The sequence below is a fragment of the Dermacentor silvarum genome, chromosome 2, assembly GCF_013339745.2.
Source record: "Dermacentor silvarum isolate Dsil-2018 chromosome 2, BIME_Dsil_1.4, whole genome shotgun sequence".
Classification (NCBI taxonomy): domain Eukaryota; kingdom Metazoa; phylum Arthropoda; class Arachnida; order Ixodida; family Ixodidae; genus Dermacentor; species Dermacentor silvarum.
The window spans coordinates 24,183,044-24,191,124 of NC_051155.1; the positions used below are offsets into that span (position 1 = coordinate 24,183,044).

Here is an 8,081-nt window from a genome sequence, read left to right on the forward strand (position 1 = left end):
TGGCCTTGCCCGTGGCGTCTTGCGTCGCTGACAGTCTCGGCATGTGTTGATGTAACGGTCATGGTCATGTGACGTCGGCGGTCAGGCGCGGCCAGTACTACCTTTCATGTATCCCCGATACTGTCCGAGAGAATCCGAGGTGCCCAGCGGTCGGATCGTCGTGCAGGACTTCTGACCGGAGGGCTGCAGGCACGACGAGAAGGTAGTTTGCGCGGGCTGGTGAAAAGCTCTTCTTCACAAGGACGCCGTTGCGCAAGAAAAATGAAGAAAATCCGCGCCTAAATACCCTCGGAGCAAACTCGATCTTGCCTTGCAAGTACTCAGCAAGGCAAGACCTTATTGTTCCTAAAAAGGGGTCTTCATCTTGACCATCTTGGGGCGGCGGGTGCACGGGAGCGCGAGACAGGCAGTCGGCATCAGAGTATTTTCGTCCGGACTTGTAGACTACAGTGATGTCATATTCTTGCATTCTGAGGCTCCACCGCTCCAGGCGTCCTGAAGGGTCCTTTAAGTTCGCTAGCAACACAACGCGTGATGGTCGTTGACGACTTTGAACGGCCTTCCATATATATACGTAAGGGCGGAATTTTGGTGCAGCCCAAATGATGGCGAGGCATTCCTTTTTGGTAGCAAAATAATTGCTTTCGGCTTTTTACAGCAACCGGCTAGCAAATCTATCGCCCATTCAAGTCCGTCTTTCCTCTCGACTAGGACGTCACGGAATCCCAGGCTACTGGCATCAGTGTGGATTCTGTACTGGTGTCTTCGGGGAAGTGCGCAAGTACCGGTGGCGACTGCATCCGTCGTTTGACTTCTTTAAGTGCGTCGGCCGGCGGCGTCTCCTACTTTAACTCGACATCACACTTAGTTGAATGTGTCAGCGTCTCAGCGATGCGTGAAAAGTCCTTGGCAAAGCGCCTTTAGTAGCCACACATGCCAAGGAATCTACGCACTGCCTTCTTGTCGATGGGCTGCTGGAACTTTGCGATGGCAGCTGTCTTCTGTGGGTCGGGGCGGACTCCAGATTTGCGGATGACGTGGCCCAGGAACAGAAGGTCATAGTAAGCGAAGTGGCAATTTTCCGGCTTCAGAGTGAGGCCTCGTGACTTGATGATCTTTAGTACTGTCGCAAGCCGCCTAAGGTTATCGTTGGAACTACTGGAGAAGACGACGACGTCATCCAAGTAAACAAGACAGGTCTGCCACTTCAGTCTTACTAACACCTTGTCCATTACAAGCTGGAACGTTGCAGGCCAGTTCCAGTTAGGATGTTCCGTTGAGCTGGAAGTTCTATAGTTCTAGTTGACAAAAGCCAGTTCAGCTGCATAAAGGCTGCTCTACATAATATAACTGCCTCGAATATATTACTATGGTTAAAAATTTAAACGCAGATCAAACACAAAAGGTTCGGCGTGCATTCATAAAGCTCGTAAGTTTCCTTATGGGACAATAAGAACATTAGAAGTGCATTATAATCGCAGGCATTCTATGATGAACATTACAGAGTACATTCCGATCAACAATATCCTTGCAGATGAAAAAAGTAGCCTAGAATCATGTCTGTCTCAAGCACATAGAGTGCTGCTTATAAAAACATTTAATGTCGAACAACAAATTTATTAGCTCAAGAACTTCCGCGAGTGATGTAGTATGCTGCAAATATGTACGTAATCTGTGCAAGAAAATATTCACTTGCATTTTACTTTAAAAGGAACGTAATGGAAAGCAAGTGTAAAGAATAAGTATATTGCCACCTGTAAGTAGTGGGTCGAGGGCAAGAGTGGGTCGAGCCCAAGAGAAGAAAGAAGACCGCGCGCCCCTTCTCTGCTCGAGCCAGCCCCGACGTTCACGTCTTCCGAGAGCCAGCTGCTCTACAGGCATAGGTCGGCAGTGTGGGAGAACACTCACACTCACCATATTTTTTTCCAGGCCCCGCACTCACTCACGTTCACACTCACCTCCACTCACACTCACAGCACTCACTCGCACTAGCACTCATTTCCACTCACACTCACTGGCGCTCACTCGCACTCGCACTCACCTCCACTCACACTCACAGACACTCACTCGCACTCGCACTCATCTCCACTCACACTCACAGGCACTCACTCGCACTCGCACTCACCTGCACTCACACTCACTGGCACTCACTCGCACTCGCACTCATCTCCACTCACACTCACAGGCACTCACTCGCACTCGCACTCACCTGCACTCACACTCACTGGTACTCACTCGCACTCACCTGCACTCACACTCACTGGCACTCACTCGCACTCGCACTCACCCGCACTCACGCTCACTGGCACTCACTCGCACTCGCACTCACCTGTACTCACAATCACTGATACTCACTTGCACTCGCACTCACCTGCACTCACACTCACTCGCACTCACCTGCACTCACACTCACTGGCACTCACTTGCACTCACCTGCACTCACACTCACTGGCACTCACTCGCACTCGCACGCATATCCACTCATGCTCACTGGCACTCACTCGCACTCGCACGCATATCCACTCACACTCACAGGCACTCACTCGCACTCGCACTCACCTGCACTCACACTCACTGGCCCTCACTCGCACTCGCACTCATCTCCACTCACACTCACAGGCACTCACTCGCACTCGCACTCACCTGCACTCACACTCACTGGTACTCACTCGCACTCACCTGCACTCACACTCACTGGCACTTACTCGCACTCGCACTCACCCGCACTCACGCTCACTCACTCGCACTCGCACTCGCACGCATATCCACTCACACTCACAGGCACTCACTCGCACTCGCACTCACCTGCACTCACACTCACTGGCCCTCACTCGCACTCGCACTCATCTCCACTCACACTCACAGGCACTCACTCGCACTCGCACTCACCTGCACTCACACTCACTGGTACTCACTCGCACTCACCTGCACTCACACTCACTGGCACTTACTCGCACTCGCACTCACCCGCACTCACGCTCACTCACTCGCACTCGCACTCACCTGTACTCACAATCACTGATACTCACTTGCACTCGCACTCACCTGCACTCACACTCACTGGCACTCACTTGCACTCACCTGCACTCACACTCACTGGCACTCACTTGCACTCACCTGCACTCACACTCACTGGCACTCACTCGCACTCGCACGCATATCCACTCACACTCACAGGCACTCACTCGCACTCGCACTCACCTGCACTCACACTCACTGGTACTCACTCGCACTCGCACTCATCTCCACTCACACTCACAGGCACTCACTCGCACTCGCACTCACCTGCACTCACACTCACTGGTACTCACTCGCACTCACCTGCACTCACACTCACTGGCACTCACTCGCACTCGCACTCACCCGCACTCACGCTCACTGGCACTCACTCGCACTCGCACTCACCTGTACTCACAATCACTGATACTCACTTGCACTCGCACTCACCTGCACTCACACTCACTGGCACTCACTCGCACTCACCTGCACTCACACTCACTGGCACTCACTTGCACTCACCTGCACTCACACTCACTGGCACTCACTCGCACTCGCACGCATATTCACTCACACTCACAGGCACTCACTCGCACTCGCACTCACCTGCACTCACACTCACTGGTACTCACTCGCACTCGCACTCACCTGCACTCACACTCACTGGCCCTCACTCGCACTCGCACTTACCTGCACTCACACTCTTTGGCACTCACTCGCACTCGCACTCACCTGCACTCACACTCACTGGCACTCACTCGCACTCACCTGCACTCACACTCACTGGTACTCGCTCGCACTCGCATTCACTTACACTCACATTCACTGGCACTCACTCGCACTCACCAGCACTCACACTCACTGGCACTCACTCGCACTCACCTGCACTCACACTCACTGGCACTCGCTCGCATTCGCACTCACTTACACTCACATTCACTGGCACTCACTCGCACTCACCCCTTTGAAATGAGTGCGAGTGTGAGTGAGTCTACTCATGAGTCACTGTGCCGATCTATACCGCTCACAATTCGTGTATATTCATAACGAAGCTTCCAATTTAGCACCTGTTGCATCGGAAGTGCGCCAAGGCAGTGTTTTGGACCCAGGTATTTTTTAATATACATAAAAGATTTGCCTCCCCGATTGCATGGTAACATCTGTCTATTCGCTGACTATTGTATTTCGTACCGCGAAATTAATCGCGGTGATAATCACCATATACAAAATTCTGCCTTTTCTTTGGTGTCAGGAGTGGCAGATGACTCTAAATGCCGAAAAATCTGTAACGCTAACAGTAAGAAAGAAAGAGATATCTGAGTTTACTTACATTATTAATGACACACCTCTCACTTGTGCATTTCAGCGTAAATATTTAGGTGTCACTTTAACATACGCTCTCCGATGGGAAAGCCATGTTAACAAAATAACCTCAAGTGGAAATCAATGTACATGCTGAGCACTAAACCGACTCTTCTTTCTGAGAAGACACCTTCGTCTTGCGGCCCCAGATAAAATTTGCTGGCCTACAAATGCTTGTTCGAACAGTGCTGGAGCACGCCAATATTGTTTGGTTTTCGTGCACAAATAACTCATTGCAAGAATGGAATGGGTGCAGAGGAAGGCAATAAAGTTATGTTTTAATAAATACGAATTAACGGATTCATTGAAAAAATATTAAAGAGAGCTGGTTTATTAACATTGAAAAGGAGAGAAAAACTAGCACGACTAAAGTTTTCGTTTCAATTTATTCATGGTGACACAAACATTGACGTCAGCCCTAAACTCTCTCTGTCCATCTCTCTGTCATTGACATTAGACGCGTGCATGCTTGCCGCCCATGCTCGCTAAGCTCCCCTTCGGTCGGATTGAACCAAGAGAGCGGGAAATAGAGGGAGAGATTGACTGTCCGTATACTTAGTCAACCACTTAACGCCGAAACAAGCACAAAAGGGAGAACAAAGCGGTATCTATCATTGCATCTTCGCCTTTTCGCCATGTATGTGAACGTGCGTGTCTGTTACCCTGTGCTAACTTGGCTAGTCCCTCTTCCGCTCTGCCTGTTTATATAAGGTGCCTGTACGTGTACGTTTAAGAGGGAAGCAGGAAGAAAATGAGGAGCCATTCCACCCTCTGATAGCGGATGACCAGCGAAGCTGTAGCAAATCACACGGTATTAAACGTCTTCACTCAGTGGAAGTCATGGCAAAATTTGCCGGTCATGATTTGGATATGTCTGCCATCAGCGCTCCAGCTGATACATATTCCCTGGGGAATAAAGAAAATGTCGCAGTTTCGCCAGAAAGGCGGAGCTTCGATTGCGATAGCAAATTACTAGAGAGCTATACGAAGCAAGGATAGTAGTTTAATGGGCCGTATAAACTTGTAAACATTCGCCTACTAACTAAATAGACAAGCACGGTGTCACGCGCGAACAGGTAAACATGAACGCATCTCGCTCGATGACCGCGGAAACTCGCTGTGAGAACGCTGGACTAAGGAGGCGCAGCGATAGCCGCGAGCGAATTGACCTTCGTGCCGCGTCTCGCTTCAAAGCGAACTAAACGTCGAAAACACGGCGCATACGAAGTTACCGGCTCTAGTTGAACATTGTTCACGTCGCAAATCGCTTTGAAGAGGAGGCGTGCGCGCGCGCCCTTTTTTCACGTCACAGATCGCTTTCGAGATACGACACCCACGCGGCCGCCGCCGCAGCAAGACGACCCCCCCCCCCCCCCCCCTTCCCTGATGCCTGACGCGCCACAGAAGCAGCGCGCTTCCGCCCCGCCTTTTCCCTAGCGCGCGCGAGATTGAGCAGCAAGTGTCGGCTGACCCTCGCAAGCTTGCACTCGCACACGCAGCGTACCGCCGGCACGCTGCGACGATTTTACCGTGTTTGGACTTCATACGGAACCTCACAACGACGTCCACTACCACGGCAGAAATTGGCTTGGAGTGTCCATATAATTGCTATCGCAATATAATATATCCGCTTATCTCAGTATGCATTGTCTCACACATGCCTGATCCTTGGATTATTACAACCGTAGTGAGTGGTTTCTATCTTGGCGTGCACAATCTGCTAGTGCGATAAGTCATCACTGCGAGTGAGCTTGTAAACACAACGTGCCTCCATTTTTCCGCAAGCAAAGTGAACCGATATCACAGCTGCTTACCGTTCAAGCTCTCACCACGTTCACACTCACTTCCATTCACAACCACTCACTCATGTTCACACTCACCTACACTCACGTTCACCCTTACCTCTACACACCCAGAAGCACTCACCCCGTTCATACTCACAGGACTGTCATGTTCACACTCAGCTCCACTCACACAGCACTCGGTCACGTTCACACTCATCTCCACTCACACTCACGGGCACTCAGCACGGTCACATTCACTTCCACTCACACTCATTGGCTCTCACCTCCACTCACACTCACTGGCACTCAACTCCACTCACTCACACTCACTGGCACTCACTCGCACTCACACTCACTGGCACTCACATGCACTCGCACTCACTTCCACTCACAGTCACTGGCACTCACTCGTACTCACTGGCACTCACTCGCACTCACTTCCACTCGCACTCACTGGCACTCACTCGCACTCACCTGCACTCACACTCACTGGCACTCACTCGCACTCGCACTCACCTGCACTCACACTCACTGGCACTCACTCGCACTCGCACTCACCTGCACTCACACTCAGTGGCACTCACTCGCACTCGCACTCACGCCTTTGAAATGAGTGCGAGTGATGTGAGTGCACTCATGAGTGAGTGCGCCCACCTATGCGCGGCGCGCGCGAGATTGAGCAGCAAGTGTCGGCTGACCCTCGCAAGCTTGCACTCGCACACGCAGCGTAACGCCGGCACGCTGCGACGATTTCACCGTGTTTGGACTTTATACGGAACCTCACAACGACGTCGACGACCACGGTAGAAGTTCTCTTGGAGTGTCCATATAATTGCCATCGCAATATATCCGCTCATCTCATTATATATTGTCTGACTCATGCCTGATCCTTGGATTATTACGACCCTAGTGAGTGGTTTCTATCTTGGCGTGCACAATCTGCTCGTGCGATAAGTCATCACCGCTAGTGAGCTTGTGCACACAACGTGCCTTCATTTTTCCGCAAGCAAGGTGAACCGATATCACCTCTGGTTATCGTTCAAGCACTCACCACGTTCACACTCACTTCCACTCACAACCACTCACTCATGTTCACACTCACCTGCACTCACACTCACGTTCACACTCACCTCTACACACCCAGAAGCACTCACCCCGTTCACACTCACAGCACTCAGTCACGTTCACAATCAGCTCCACTCAGCACTCAGTCTCGTTCACACTCATCTCCACTCACACTCACAAGCACTCACCACGTTCACACTCACTTCCACTCACACTCATTGGCTCTCACCTCCACTCACACTCACTGGCACTCACCTCCACTCACTCACACTCACTGGCACTCACTCACACTCACACTCACCGGAACTAACTCGCACTCACACTCACTGGCACTCACTCTCACTCGCACTCACTTCACACTCACACTCACTGGCACTCACTCTCACTCGCACTCACTTCACACTCACACTCACTGGCAATCTCTCTCACTCGCACTCCCACTCACACTCACTGGCACTCACGCGAACTCGCACTCACTTCCAGTAATACTCACTGGCACTCACTCGCACTCGCACTTACCTGCACTCACATTCAGTGGCACTCACTCGCACTCACCTGCACTCACACTCACTGGCACTCACTCGCGCTCGCACTCACTTGCACTCACACTCAGTGGCACTCGCACTCACCTGCACTAACACTGGCACTCATTCGCACTCGCACTCACTGGTACTCGCTCGCACTCGCATTCACTTACACTCACATTCACTGGCACTCACTTGCACTCACCTGCACTCACACTCACTGGCCCTCACTCGCACTCGCACTTACCTGCACTCGCACTCACTGGTACTCGCTCGCACTCGCATTCACTTACACTCACATTCACTGGCACTCACTTGCACTCACCTGCACTCACACTCACTGGCCCTC

General features: G+C 51.6%; 1 long non-coding RNA gene across 1 annotated transcript; it reads right to left on the reverse strand.

Moving 5' to 3' along the window:
• Positions 1-3,233: 3,233 nt before the first annotated feature.
• Positions 3,234-3,555, reverse strand: LOC125942937 (uncharacterized). Its single transcript, XR_007465431.1, has 3 exons — positions 3,484-3,555; positions 3,380-3,405; positions 3,234-3,285 (listed from the first exon to the last, which is right to left on the reverse strand). It is a non-coding gene; the product is annotated as an uncharacterized LOC125942937 (long non-coding RNA).
• Between the last annotated feature and the right edge of the window lie 4,526 nt (positions 3,556-8,081).